Raw genomic sequence first — 15,769 nt, 5'->3', positions numbered from 1 at the left:
CATGCCCAGTTTATCCCACTTCCATTTGGGTATCGGCATAGGCTGTAACAGTCTTGCTGGCTTCTGATGCTCTGCCTTCACGCGCTGACATACATCACATACGGCTACATACTCGGCAATATCCTTCTTCATACCGGTCCACCAGAAATGTTCCTTCAAATCCAAATACATCTTGGTGTTTCCGGGGTGTATCGAGTATGGTGAGTCATGGGCCTCTTGAAGTATTAACTTCCTGATCTCCTGGTTATTGGGCACATAGATTCGGTCCTCAAACCCTAAGGTATCATGCTCATCCTCACGAAAACCTTTGGCCTTTCCTTTGCCCATCTTCTCCTTTATCTCGGCAATCTCTTTGTCATCCTTCTGAGCTTCCTGAACCTTGTCCAGCAATGTCGACTGGACCTCCATTGTTGCAATGAATCCTCTAGGAACAATCTCCAATCGAAGTTCCATGATGTCCTCTGCTAATTCCTTCGGCAGTCCCTTACTTTCAAGGATATTAGCATAACTCTTTCGGCTCAAAGCGTCTGCTACGACATTAGCCTTTCCTAGATGATAGTGTAGCTTCATGTCATAATCCTTTATAAGCTCCAACCATCTCCTCTGTCGAAGGTTCAGCTCCTTCTGGGTGAAAATGTACTTCAAACTCTTATGGTCCGTGTACACATCACAATGGTTTCCAATAAGGTAATGTCTCCAGGTCTTCAATGCATGCACTACGGCTGCTAACTCCAAATCATGCGTGGCATAGTTCAACTCATGAGGTTTTAGTTGTCGTGAGGCATACGAAACAACTCTCCTGTCTTGCATAAGCACATATCCAAGTCCTAAGCGTGAGGCATCGCAGTACACTTGGAACTCCTTATGTATATCTGGCAGTGTTAGCACTGGCGCTGTAGTCAAACGTTTCTTCAACTCCTGGAAACTTGCCTCGCAATCTTCTGTCCATTTAAACTTAGTATCCTTCTTCAACAGTTCAGTCATTGGCTTTGCAATCTTGGAAAAATTCTCGATGAATCTCCGGTAGTATCCTGCGAGTCCAAGAAAGCTGCGGATCTCGCTAACTGAGGTGGGTGCCAACCATTCAGTGACGGACTGAACTTTGCTAGGGTCTACTGCGATACCTTCTCCCGATATAACATGTCCAAGGAACCCGACTTCCTTCAACCAAAATTTGCATTTGCTAAACTTAGCATACAACTGGTGTTCCCTGAGTTTCTCGAGAACTAAGCGCAAATGCTCCTTGTGCTCCTCCTCGTTCTTAGAGTATACCATAATATCATCAATAAACACCACAACAAACTTCTCCAAATACTCCATGAACACCTTGTTCATCATGCTCATGAAATAGGCGGGGGCGTTAGTCAGTCCAAATGACATGACCGTCTACTCGTATAATTGATATCGTGTTGTGAACGCTGTCTTCGGTATATCCTTCTCTCATATCTTCAACTGATGATACCCCGATCACAAATCGACCGTCGAAAACACTTTAGCTCCTTGCAACTGATCAAACAGATCGTTGATCATCGGTAGTGGGTACTTGTTCTTAATTGTCACTTCATTTAATGCTCGATAATCAACAACCATCCTCAGGGATTTATCCTTCTTCTCAACCAAAAGTACTGGGGCTCCCCAAGGTGATGAACTTCATCGGATGTATCCTTTCTCCAATAACTCCTTGATCTGTTTCTTAATTTCTTCCAGATCATTTGCGGGCATCCGATAGGGTCTCTTGGATATTGGTCCTGTACCTGGCAACAGCTCTATCAAAAACTCAATGTCTCTATCCGGTGGCATGCCTGGTAACTCCTCTGGAAAAACATCTGGGTAATCCTTCACTACAGGCACTTCCTCCTGAACAACTCCCGTAAGGGCATTCACTTGACTCCTCCTAGGCACATGTCTAGATACATACTTAATCCTTTTTCTTTCCGGGGTGGTGAGATAAATCGACTTACTAGCACAGTCAATGCTTCCTCCAAACTTTGACATCCAGTCCATACCTAATATCACATCCAATCCTTGTGACTCCAAGATAATTAGGTCGGACGGAAAAACATGTGTACCAATGGTTAGGGGTATCTGGTCACACCATCGGCTAGCCATATACTCTGCTCCGGGTGAACTCACTAAAAGAGGGGTCCTAAGGGTTTGGGTTGGTAGTTTAAACTTATCCACGAATCCCCTTGATATGTATGAATGCGATGCACCAGTATCGAAGAGAACAAGAGCGGTAAATGACTTAACCAAAAACTTACCTATTACCGCGTCCGGCTGCTCTTCAACCTCCTCCATGTTAACGTGGTTCACTTGTCCTTTGTTGAATGGATTTGGCTTCTTCCCAGCGCTCCCATTTCCATTTCCATTCTTTCCTTCGGGGCACTCCGTGGTGTAGTGTCCAGTCTTCCCGCACTTGAAACAAGTAACATGACTTAAGTCCCTTTTGGCGGGTGTGGCTGGGTTGGGGCGGTTATGATTATTGTTGGTTCCGTTCTCATTCCCATTCTTAGAACCATTGTGGTTATGCGATCCTCCTCCAGTGTGGTTGTGACCTCCATGGTTATGAATAAGTCCTCCCGAGTTCGGGGTTAGGCGAGGCTTCTGCTGAGCTCCTGAGTTATACTTCCCTTGTCCATACTTTCTCTTGCGGCTCTCAATCTGCTGATGCTTCCCTTCAATCATAAGAGCCTTATCTACCAACTCCTGGTAGTTGTTGACGGTTGCTACCATCAACTGCATACTCATCTCATCATTCAGCCCTTCCATAAACTTCTCCTGCTTCGCGGCATCTGTGGCCACATCATCAGGGGCGTAGCGAGATAACTTGCTAAACTCATCCATGTATTGAGCCACAGTACGGTTCCCCTGTCGTAAGTTGCGGAACTCCCGCTTCTTCATTTGCATAGCTCCAGTGGAGACATGGGCTGTGCGGAAAGCTTGCTGAAACTGGTCCCAAGTGACATTGGCTATAGGAAAAGTGGCTGTGTAATTCTCCCACCATGAGGCTGCTGGTCCATCCAATTGATGTGCAACAAAGTGCACTCTCTCAGCATCTGTGCAACCTGCGGTGGTCAACTCCCTTCCAATACGACGTAGCCAATCGTTCGCAACTATGGGCTCGATGCTACTAGAAAACACCGGCGGCTGTAACCTTAGAAAACGGGCTAGGTTGTCCACGGGCGGCGTGTTGTTGTTGTTGTTGTTGTTGTTGTTGCCCTGATTCTGAACTAGCAATTGCATCAACGCATTCTGCTGTTGGATCAAATGGGTGAGCTCCGGTGGGAAGGCAAAATCGATGTCACGTCTCGGAGGCATTTGAGGGGTTTAGATGGAAGATATTAGAATAGAAAAGAGGTCTAATGAGAAAACACTACCCATATGCACATGAGACAAACACAATCATTTCACTCAATCAATCAAGCAAGGGCATACAAATGATCTAGAACTATCGCACAAGTGCTCAACTACTACTAAATGCATGGGGGAATACTAGTAATATATGGTAGTCATCTAGAAATTTTGATCGGTGGAAGACTCCATGATGTCTGCTCCAGCTTCGTCTTCAAAGTCATCATCACTAGGATCGGAATCGGTGTCGTCGATGATGATGTAGTTGTCCGGGCAAGTGGGATCTTCGTCTTCGTCTCCCGGTGCTGGTCTTGCCATGAATACTCCGATCTTCTTGACTAGGTCGTCATTCTTCTCCAGTAGTGTCTTGATTTCCTCCTCATATCCATCGCGTGTAAACTTGAGTTCTTCCTCCAGTTCGATGATCCTAGTGTTCGCCTTCTTCAAGTCCGTCATGTCTGCGCACATCTGGTTTTCCTGACGTCGGATGTGCGGGTTTAATTCCTGGATGAAAGCTGTAATGGATCTATCCGTCCTGGTGTTGATTACTTCCCATTACTCGTCTCGGCGCCCACATATTTGGTAAATAGTGTCCTTAAGCTCCCTGTTGTAAACTTCTCCAATGCGTCCCATGGTAATGTGGGCTGGCATGCTCTTGCCTAGACTCCAGGTGGGTGCTTCGAAAGAAAACTCTATGGGTTTACAAGTTGGCGAGAACGTCCTTCCTGGAACTTGTACTTGAATCATTAAGCGCTCCTCTTCAGGTAAAGTGGCGTTGTATGTCCCGGTGAAGCTTGGTATTCCAATGTTCAAGTACCTAGTGACTTCCTTCAAGTGGCGTCCAAAAGGTGTGTCTTCATCCGGTTGTGCAAACTTGTTCTTCATCTCTGTCATCCTAAAGAGTAGAAAATGGAGAGGAGTCAGAAATGAGTAGAGAAGTGTGACCTAGGGTTTATCTTAGTGGTCATGTCCTACACTCAGCATGTGCTCTGATACCATCTTGTAGCGACCCGACCTCAGATGGTCAAGTCTCTGTGCTTCAGTGTCATCCTTGGATCGGTAATGCTGACACACACAGTACTCGAAGGATTTATAACAGAGTAGCAATCACACACTTATTACATCGAATGTCTCAAGAGAGAACTTATTACAATAATATGGCTTAAGGCCATCTAATACGATAACAGCGGAAGGCTTGGAAGATAAAGTGAGTCCATCAACTCCAACGGCATAGCTGAGCTGCACGGCAACGACCTAACGAACCTTACTCGTCGTCTGAAAAGTCTGCAACATAATACGTTGCAGGGTCAGCACATGGAATATGTTGGCAATATAACACAGTAGAGCAAGAATAGAATAATGCTATCACTACATGCATATATGGCTGGTGGAAAGCTCTATGGTTAAAATTTTGCGAAAAGCCAATTTTTCCCTACAACAAAGGAATAGATTTTAATTTAACTATCATGGTGGTTGAACAACATTGAGAAGGTTCCTCCAACTCAATCCCAATTAAAGTGATTAACCACTACTAGGGAAAAGCCTAGCAGCAGCGCGGGTTTTCGGCCTTCTAGTAGCGCGGGGGCCAGCGCTACTAATAAGGCGCTACAGCTAACGTATAGCAGTAGCGCTGGTCCACCCGCACTACTGCTACACAAGTGTTGCAGCAGCGCTCTTAAAGGAACCTCGCTACTGCTAATAGCTATAGCGCGCTTCCCCTGTGCGCGCTACTGCTACAACCGCGCTGCTGCTAACTTTTCTCCACTCGCTACTGCTAATTCTAGTAGTTTTTTTGTTTTTTTGGCATATTTGTTTTGTATTTGAACAGGCTTTATAGAAGAATCTTTAGCACATACAAATGTCATCATGATAAACATACAAATGCCCGCGAGACCACAAATGTAATCATAGCATATACATACAAATAGTCTCGTCATAATCATCATCCAACACAAAGTGGTATCTTGTCATCATCTCGAAAATAGCGATACATGCAAGTCTCGAATACTTGCAACTACAACGTCATCCATCTAAACAAAGGTATACGCGAGAAGAGCTATCACTATGAGTGAGAGCAGAACTATGCAATACATGAGATGGCGGTTACGAGTCCTCTCTCGCGCTAGCGTGAACCTCAAGTAACTAGCTTCTCCTTCTTGTCTGCTTTTGAAGCCTTTATGGCTGGCGTCCGAGAACCCATTCACTTGCGCCTGACACTCATGCCACTCGTTGTACACCCCCGGAACCTTTCCTTTGTACACGACATAGCAGTTCCATCTCGCCATCAAGAAACTAGGTACCTGTTAGAGATGCATGTTCATGAAGAGGATGTACAATCATATATATGCAACAAAATATACTAGAGAACACCGAAAAAGAAAGGGTTAGCAACTAGATGCAACATACAGTATGCAAATTAATTAACTAGAGGTACGCAGGTCATCGTACGCAAACTAACAAAGTAGCGTTACGCAAGTTCGGCAGGAATCATGGACATCACAAAGTTGCATCGCTACAAATAGTATACAAGTTCAACCGACACATATCATCATCATTGGCATCATAAATCACTAGAAGTTCCATCCTTCCATATCATCGAGGATGGACCCTAGCTTCTTGAACGGCGTGAGGTCTAGACATTGCATGCCTATGCGAGTTCGGACGTCAGCTCGCGATATAGGGCCGTGGTGGAACATCCCCTTCTCATCGACGACTTCTTTCATGATGATCGTCGCAATGTCACTTTGGATGCGAAAGAAGTCATCTCTAAGTTTATAATCCGCTTCTCCATGAGATTCTAGCCACTTGTGGATATGATCATCATTTCTACTTCTCATGCGAAGCTTTTGGTGATCCTTGTTGAACTGAATCATGAGACGGAGGATGTAGAATCCATCCTTCTTGCTTGGTTTTGGGACTTGGATGCAGGAGAAGTTAGTTTTATGCGCGAAACCCATCTTCTTGTTCCTTTGTTTCGTGATCTACATGTGGCCACCTCTAAAGCTGAAGCCTTGGAGAGCATCATCTAGAATATTCATTATGTGGGTGTAGTCTTTTTTCTCGTAGTCTCTGGAAGGGTCAAAATACACGGCGTGGGAGACTTGCGGATAAAGAACGATAAGGACGGCGCGCCCATTGCTGCGGGGAAAAGACACCTCAAATTATTCCCCATAGAGAGAGAAGGAATGATTGAAATGTATGAAAGGGTTGTTCGAAACTGACTTACTTTGGATGATAAGGCACGAGGACAATTTCGGCATGACCTTTGCTAAAAAATGGACATATCGAGCGCTTGAAATTCACCGGAACGGAAATGAATCAACATTCCGGCGTAACATAGGCAACTCGGATCATTTACCAAAACATGACATGTCCAAAACATGACATATCCACATATCACATGTCCAATTCAAATTTGCATATAAATTCAGCAAATTTTGAAACCTATCTAAATTCATAACTAAATAGATAACCTAATTAACATAACTAAAACCTAAGTAAATTAACCCTAGCTAGCAGAGAGAGAGAGAGAGAGGGGGGGTGGTTTACAGAGGGTGCAGGGCGAGGAGGCAGGCCCGACGACGGCCAAGGTTGGGAGGGGAGGAAGCAGAGGAGGGAGGCGAGGGCCGACGGGTCGGGGGCGAGCACCGCCGGGGTCGGGCGCGGCGGGGTCAGGGGCGAGCGCGCCGGGGTCGGGCGCGGCGGGGTCAGGGGCGAGCGCACCGGGGTCGGGGGCGGGCGCGGCGGTGCGACGGGGCCGGGGAAGAGAGAGTGGGGATTTGGGAGAAAAGAGGCGGGATGAAGCAGGGAGAGGGAGAATTTTGGGTTAAGTGGATGTAGCAGTAGCGCGTTTACACGAAACGCGCTACTACTATTACGAGCAGCTATAGCGATTTTCTGCAGAAACCGCTACTGCTACCTTGACTAGCTGTAGCTCTTTTTCACTAAAGCGCTACTTCTATAACCAGTTTCTCTTTTTCTTTTCCTCAGCATAATAGGAACATATATATTACATCATTGGACCCTTGCATAATAATGGCTAAGTGTGTATACAAAATAGGAACATATATATATTACATCATTGGACCCATGCATAATAATGGCTAATTAAGTGTGTATACAAAATAGGAACATATATATATATATATTACATCATTTGACCGATTCCTCAGCGCTGACGTTTTCGTTTTTGAGTCAGCTTCTTTCCCTTCTTGTTCGTCAAAGAATAATTGAGCCCCTCATTGTGACTTTGCCTTTTCCATGGAGTACGATTTTTCTTTGGTAATGTAGTATTGATTCTTCTTTTGACGTATACTTCATCATCATCGTCATGTTCCCTCATTGGGTTGCCGTACTGATCATAGTCTTCCTCGTTGGCGACTCCATCCATTCCAATGATGTTTCTTTTGCATTTCCTCACGACAACACGACAGGGATTGCATGGGTCTGTTATGAAGAAGCATTGTGTCACGTGCTTAGCGTGTACCCATGGCTCATTTTTTGCGATAGCGTTCATGGTAGCGCTCTTGGCGTCGGGTATAGTCATGGTAGTGAAAATCCGGCTTTCTCTTTCGACATTCTTAGCCCATCTAACACGGAACATCGTCGTGTTGTGCAGTCCAGAGTAGTCAAGCTCCCAGATCTCCTCGACCCTTCCATAAAATCGTTCAGTTGCGCCGTTGTCGCTGCTGGTCATGCATTCCATCGTCACCCCTGAGTTCTGATATTCATCACTGTCCATATCTTTGGCCTCCGTGTAGAACATGTATCCGTTGATATCATATGCCTAATAGGTTACGAGGTTGGGCGAGGGGCCATGTGCTAAGGCGTATATGAGCAATCCGTCCTTAGAGCCCTCCTCCGGGGGATTAGCAATAATATGCTCTTTGAACCAATGCAGGAAAGTGGAGCTGTGCTCTCTAGTAACTTTAGCGTCCGTCCTGCATACCCCCCGGTCATGATACTTCTTTGCGATAATTTCTTTGTGCAGTGCCACGAAAGGATCTACCTCGTCTAGGTGTTGTAGCACTACCAAGTTTGCTCTGTCAAAGTCACTGCGTCGATCTGAGTATGCCACGTGCAGTTCCCTGTGACTGTTGCAGTGACCTTCTCCTTCGAGCCTCCCATCGTGCTTGTTAACGGGCAAACCAACACTAACACTAGGCGGCTGGTCTGCACCATATAGAAAATTCTCACAGAAAGAGATGCACTCTTGTGTCAAATAGCCCTGGACGATGCTTCCATCCGGATGGGACATGTTATGAACGAATCCTTTGATGATCCCATTCATCCTCTCAAACGGCATCATGTTGTGCAGGAATGACGGCCCCAGGTCTATTATGTCATCCACAATATGGACACACAGATGCACCATCACGTCAAAGAACGTGGGCGGGAAGTACATCTCAAGCTCATTCAGTATCACAACGATCTCTTCCTGTAGACTTCGGAGCTGCTTCACACTGATCGACTTTCGAGAGATGACGTTGAAAAAGTTGCAGAGAGCAATAAGTGTGTCACGGACGTGCTTGTCCATTATCCCTCTAAGGGCAACAGGTAATATCTGCGTCATCATCACATGACAGTCATGAGACTTCATCCCGCTGAACCTTTTCTTGTCCGTGTCTAGATATCTACTTATCTTGCCACAGTAACCGGAACTAACTTTGACTCCGGTAAGGCACTTAAAGAATTGATTGATCTCATCCCGACTTAAGGTGAAGCAAGAAGGGGGGCAATAATCCTCATTCTTTATTTTCTTGCCCTTCTTCTCCCGTGCCTCTGTCTCCGTCTCTGTCTCGTCTGACATTTTACGGGGCGGCATGTGCATATCTTCCCTGATTTTCAAATCTTGCAAGTCTTTTCTTGCCTTCGGCCCATCCTTGGTCTTATCCGGCATGTTCATCAGTGTTGCGAGCAAGCTCTCAAGGACATTCTTACAGATATGCATTTGATCAAGGCAATGAGGTGTATCGAGTTTGTGCCAGTACTCCAAGTCCCAGAACACAGACCTCATCTTCCATACCTTCAGCAGCGGCTCCGGCGCCTTTCTCATCGTCTTTCCTGGCGCGGGGCACTCCTTCCGGTTTTCAACAGCTCATCGATTTCGGCACCGCTCTGCTTATGTGGAGGTCCTCGATGCTCAGCGTGACCATTGAATAGATCTCCATGGTTTCTCCACGGGTCGTCCTGTTCGAGCCATCTTCGATGCCCCATGCACACGATTTTCCCAGACCCGCCATCTTTCCATGACGTTAGCTGCTGAGACGTCGTATCATCCATGCACCGCGTGCATCCGCAATATCCATGGCACACCTGGCCTGCCACATATCCGTAACCAAGATAGTCGTGCACTGTCATGATCAGCGCGGCTCTCATGTTGAAATACTCGCCTTTGCTGGCATCCCATGTCTTGGCCGGTGTTTTCCATAACGTGTCTAACTCCTCCTGAAGTAGCCCCAGATACAAATTAATATTATTTCCTGGTTGTTTCGGCCCTTGAATAAGCATGCTCATGTGAATGTACTTCGATTTCATGCACAACCAGGGGGGAGGTTGTACATCCATACAAACACGGGCCATGTGCTATGGTTGGTGCTCTGGTTGCCAAACGGATTCATGCCATCGGTACACGCACCGAGCACGATGTTCCTTGCATCACATTCAAAATACCGATAGAAGCTGTTCAACGCTCTCCACTGGCTTCCATCCTTGATGTGTCTCAGCTTCGGATCATCTCCATCGTCGGGCTTCTTCTCCGTGTGCCAGCGCATTAGCTTTGCTTCCTTGGGATCTACAAAATACCTCTGGAGACGGGAAGTGATCGGTAAGTACCATACCACTTTCTGGGGGCATTTCTTCCCGGCCTTCTTGTATCGAGAAGCATTGCACACCGGACAACTTGTTTTTTCCGCGTGCTCCTTCCGATAAATTATGCAATCGTTGATGCATGCATGGTATCTAACGTGTGGCAGATCAAGAGGGCACACGATCTTCTTGGCCTCATCAACACTACTAGGACATAGATTACCCTCGGGAAGAACATCCTTTAGGTACTTGAGATGCTCATCGAGGCTAGTGTCGATCCATTTGTTTTTAGCCTTCGTCTTCAGCAGTTGGAGCGTGAAACTCAAGCCGGTCACCTCAGGATTGCAACCATCATACAATGGAGTGTTCGAGTCTACCACCAGTTGCTCCAGCTTAGCCTCCTCTCTAGAAGCAGCTCTCTCAGTACTTGTCTCCTTGCGAAGCAATGCTTAAACATGAGGGTCCCGCACGATTGAATTTAGTACCGACGAACTCTGCTGCGTGGAGTCCATGTCGTTCTCTCCGCCGCCATGTCCGGCCCCTTCTCCGCCGCCATGTCCGGCCTCTTCCCCGCCGCCATTATCGATCATCTCTTCGTCTTGCCCCGTGTCATCATTGCCTGCCCCGTCGGCATCCTCAACATCATCATCCTCATGTTCAGTTATCCACCGAGTATAGCCATCCATGAAACCAGTCATGAGCAGGTGCGCTTCGACACGACCATCGACATGGGGGTCAAGCCAAACTATTCCTTTGCATTTTCGACACGGACATAAAACCTCGGTCACGTTATTTTCCTTCATGTCCTGCACCGCCGACCGCAACCACCTGTCCACCATCGTTCCACTGACCATTGTCAACTCTGCACGGTAATAATAAACAAATTGATTATAAAAATGCGTGCATTCATCAAAGTCATACAAAAATTCGGCATGACCTTCCTTAAAAATAGGACATATATAGATCTAGAGTTTGCCCGGAATTCGCCGAAACGGAAATAAATCGACATTTCGGCAAAACATAGGCAACTCAAATGCACAATTTGGCGTCAACTCATGCCACACACACAATTTCCATAAAAATATCACACACACATGCATAAACATATTTCCATTTTGCAAAAGCATGAAATATTAATCACACCTCTATCTCGAGATCGAGCACACGGTGGAGATGATGATGTAGGGATGTCAAAAGTGCACAAAGCTCTTCTTGACAAAGAAAGATCTAGTTAGGGGGCAAATAGGTCACTTAACTAAATGCTACATCTACCTAGCTAGCTAATTTGGGAGGAGACAACTTCAACTAGTGGAGGGGGGAGGAAAAAGAGAAAGGAGATGAATTAATGGAGGTGGTGTAGTTATAGCTAGGAGTAATGAAGAGAGAGAAAGGTAGGTAGAAGAGGGAGAGTAATGGGGGGAGAAGTATTGAGGAAGAAGAAGAGTGAGAGAGGGAGGATGTGGGAGGTAGGGGAAAGGGAGGGGACGAGATGGGGAGGGGGAGGTGGAAAAGGTGGTGGGTGCTGCGTCTTAGCAGTAGCGCGGGAGAGAAAGCGCGCTGCTGCTAAGAGCGTAGCAACAGCGCACTTTCCTGTCACGCGCTACTGCTAAACGGGCCAACCCTGTGCACAATTTCAAAATTAGCAGCAACGAGGTGACAAAAAAGCGCACTGCTACTATGGCATTAGCAGCAGCGGGCTCCCTGGCGCCGCGCTACTGGTAAACTTATGTCGTTGTGTACTGTCGGTGGATTTTTGTAGCAGCGCGGTTTAAGCGTCACGCGCTACTGCTAAGTTTGCACCAGTAGTGAGCTTTCCGTAGCCGCGCTGCTACTACTTAGCGGCAGCGCCTGTTTTTATGCCGCGCTGCTGCTAAGATTCTGTGTATAAGGTTTTCCCTAGTAGTGAACAACCCAACAATATTAATTAAACATGATGAGATACATGTGATAACCCAAGTACTAGATACTCAAGAATTGTCCATAACCGGGGACACGGCTAACCATAATTAGATTGTACACTCTGCAGAGGTTTGTGTACTTTTCCCCACAAGACTCAATCGCCTCCGTTGGATTTCTCGCACTACAGGGTGTTTGAGAAACGGATGACCGAGACATAGTCTTTCAAAAATATTAACTCTCTACTCCGGTCAGACCATACCAAACCAACATCCCACTACGTGCTGATCTGCCTCTTCAAGAGCTTTACGTAACTTACTCAACTATGCTAGAGCCCATAATAGCTTGTGGCTACACACGGAAGTTTCTAGCATGAATCATCTCAGTTCCCTTTGAGCCTGGGTGGCGGTCCATAGGAAGATCACACGGGTACTCCGGGATTTCCAAAAATACAGGGAACACTGGGTACTCCAGGTGCCTCAATCCACCCAGATGTTTGATTAAGTTGCCACCTTAAGTTGAACCATTAATTAACAAACTCACATCTGTCATGGATTTCACTCAAACCCAAACCACGTCTACGAGCATAGCAGAGCATAGTAATATAAGCAAGCATAGAAGTAACTCCCAAGGGTTTGAATATAACAGGGCAATAGGTTCTACCTCATCAACTACTTCCCAACCCACAAGTTAATGACATCCTAATCATGCAATGTTTGAGGATTGGAACTAATGCATAAAAACTGGGTGATAAAGGGCTATGATCAAAGTGTTACTTGCCTTGCTGACGATCCGCGAATCCTAGAGACCCATAGTAACACGCTTCGCACTCCGGGAATTCTATCGCAAGCAAACAATAGCATACATAAGTAACAAGCAACGATGCACAAGAAAAACTCAAATAAAAGAGGTTGACCAGAAAGTTCAACTTAAGAACTCCGGTTCGCAAAAAGAATCAAATCAAACGGAGCAACGAAACTCAAACGGCAAAAGAAAGAAGATTCGTTTACTAATCTGAAACTAGGTCAAATTTTACAGTAGCAAAAACTTGTTTGAGTTGGTTAAACGGAAAGAGGGTTTCGAGATGAAACTCCAGGCGCTTGAATCGCCTGATTCCGATAAACGGGCGAAAAGATAAACAGAAACTAAGATCGTATCAGAAATCACGATCAGAAAAATCACGGAATAAACCCGAGAAAAAGAAAAACGATGAACAGATTAACGAATGGACGTTCGTTATCTGGATCTTAACGAAGAACGCGTTCGGTTAAACGAACGAACGAGCGAACGCTCGCTAAATAAATAAACCGGAGAAAAACCGATCTATTAAAAAAACGAAAAGTAGGGTTTCGAAAAAAATAAACCGAACGTTTTTTTAAAAAAACCGATGGCTCGAATCCGGCAGATACCTCCGGCGAGAGGTCCGGCGAGGCGGGGTGCGGGGTGGCGGGGCTTGGCGGCGGCGGCGGCAAGCGGCGGCGGGGTTGGCGGCGGTGGTAGTGGTGTTGGGGCTCGGGGCAGCGGCGTATATAAAGGGGGCGGGGGCGGCGACTTGGAGGAGGGGGCAAGGCGCGGCGGAGGCGGAGTCCAACTCGGACTCCGGTCCGAGTGGCGGCGGCGCGCGCGCGCAGGAGGCTGCGGTGGCTGGGCCGGCCTTGCTCGGCCGGGCCTTATGCCCAGTCGGGCGCGAAACTTTTTTTAAATAATTCCGCCGACAGAAATAAAATCCTAGAAAAATAAATAAAAATCTAAAAATGCCAAAACAAATTTTCACTGTCTAAATAAAATATTTAGAACAAGATGAACATTTTCTTGGCCCTAAAATGCAATTTTGAAAACATATTTTTTTTTCTAAAGCAAATAAAATCCGAATAATATCAAAATAAAAATCAATTTAATGATTTTAATATTTTTCCTCCAATATTTCATTTATTTTGGAGAAGTCATATTACCTCCTCTCTTTAATTTTTAATGTGAAATATTTTTTGGAGAGAAATAATTAAAATCAAATCCTCGTTTGATTATTTGATAAAAGAATCAAATATGAAAACCGGGAAATCCCCAACTCTCTCCGAGGGTCCTTGAGTTGCTTAGGATTTCGAGGATTACTGAACGAAAAAGCAATAAAACATGATATGCAATGATGATCTAATGTATAACATTCCAAATTGAAAATTTGGGATGTTACAGAGATTTAATGGCAACTCTGTGAATCAACAACTTGCTCACTATGTCTGTTTCCTTGTTACCAGTTTTGTTCCCTTTTCTTGTTTCCGCATTCCGGTATCCTTGTGATCAAATCACACTGTGCCTGGCCAGACAAATATGGATACTGTAACACCAAGAGGGCCCAAAGAATATCTCTTCATCGTTGGAGAAGCAAATCCCAATCTTGAGTTATCAATGTTGGGGAATGTAGCATGCAATTTAAAAAAAAACCTACCCCCACGCAAGATCTATCTAGGAGATGCATAGCAACGAGAGGAGGAGAGTATGTCCACGTACCTTCGTAGACCGAAAGCGGAAGCGTTTTTAATGCAGTTGATGTAGTCGAACTTCTTCTCGATCCGACCGATCAAGCACCGAACGTACAGTACCTCCAAGTTCTGCACATGTTCAGCTCGATGACGTCCCTCGAACTCTTGATCCAGCAAAGTGTTGAGGGAGAGTTTCGTCAGCACGACGGCATGGTGACGGTGATGGTGAAATGATCCACGCAGGGCTTCGCCTAAGCAGTACGTGAATATGACCGGAGGCGTAAACTGTGGAGGGGGCGCCGCACACGGCTAGGAACAATTAATGTGTCTTGTAGGTGCCCCCACGTATATAAAGGAGGGAGGGGAGGATGCCAGACCTAGGCGCACCCTAGTAGGAGGAATCCTACTTGGGCTCCTAGTTGGATTCGCCCCCCTTTCCTTTTATTGAAAGAGAGACGAGTGAGAGAGACCACAAATGATTCAACTGTGTATTCTTTATTGATGATTGAAGCTTATATACAATTGAATGGTTGCCTCCGAGGGAGGCGACGGTTTGCTGAAGGTGTCTCTCCAGGCTGTAACCGACATGACGGTTGCTAGTAATGTGGAATCGCACGAGTGGGAAAGAGCGGGGATAATCCCCTAATAACCGCATGGGTTATTATTCTCAACACCCCCCATAATCAACGCTTGATTGCATAAGGATCCATCATCATTGGTTAAGTCTCCTCCAAAAACCCTGTAGGAAAAATGTGAGGAGTAGTGCAGGCTATGCTGGTAAAACTCCTTCAAACCCAGTGGGAAAATAAGGAGAAAATGATCCAACATATAATGATTATTGCCTCCGTTAACTCAATATGAAGTATATTCATAGAATTTAGAGTACAATAAATATGTCGTATATACTTTCCTAAAAACCCTAGAGGGGAAAACATAAAGTATGACATATGATCTCATGTTGATATTACCTCATTAAAAACCTTTATGAGAACCTGTAAAGTAAATTCATGAAGGAAAAAGAGTATAATATGATGCTTTGGACAGAAACAATTCAGGAAGGTACCCTCCTGATTCTTGCAAATTTCGAAGCCCTCACATACCAATTCCATGAACATATTTCTAGAATGTAGAAGTTGGTAGAGACTTCATAACATATCAGTCACATGATTTAACTTGCAAGATATGCAATATACTGATATTGCTTATTAAGTAACTTGTTTGCATCCGTGCAACACAAG

This window comes from Triticum urartu, chromosome 5A (assembly GCF_056163025.1).
Source record: "Triticum urartu cultivar PI428250 chromosome 5A, HENAU_Tu73, whole genome shotgun sequence".
NCBI lineage: Eukaryota > Viridiplantae > Streptophyta > Magnoliopsida > Poales > Poaceae > Triticum > Triticum urartu.
This window is presented reverse-complemented; position numbering follows the sequence as displayed.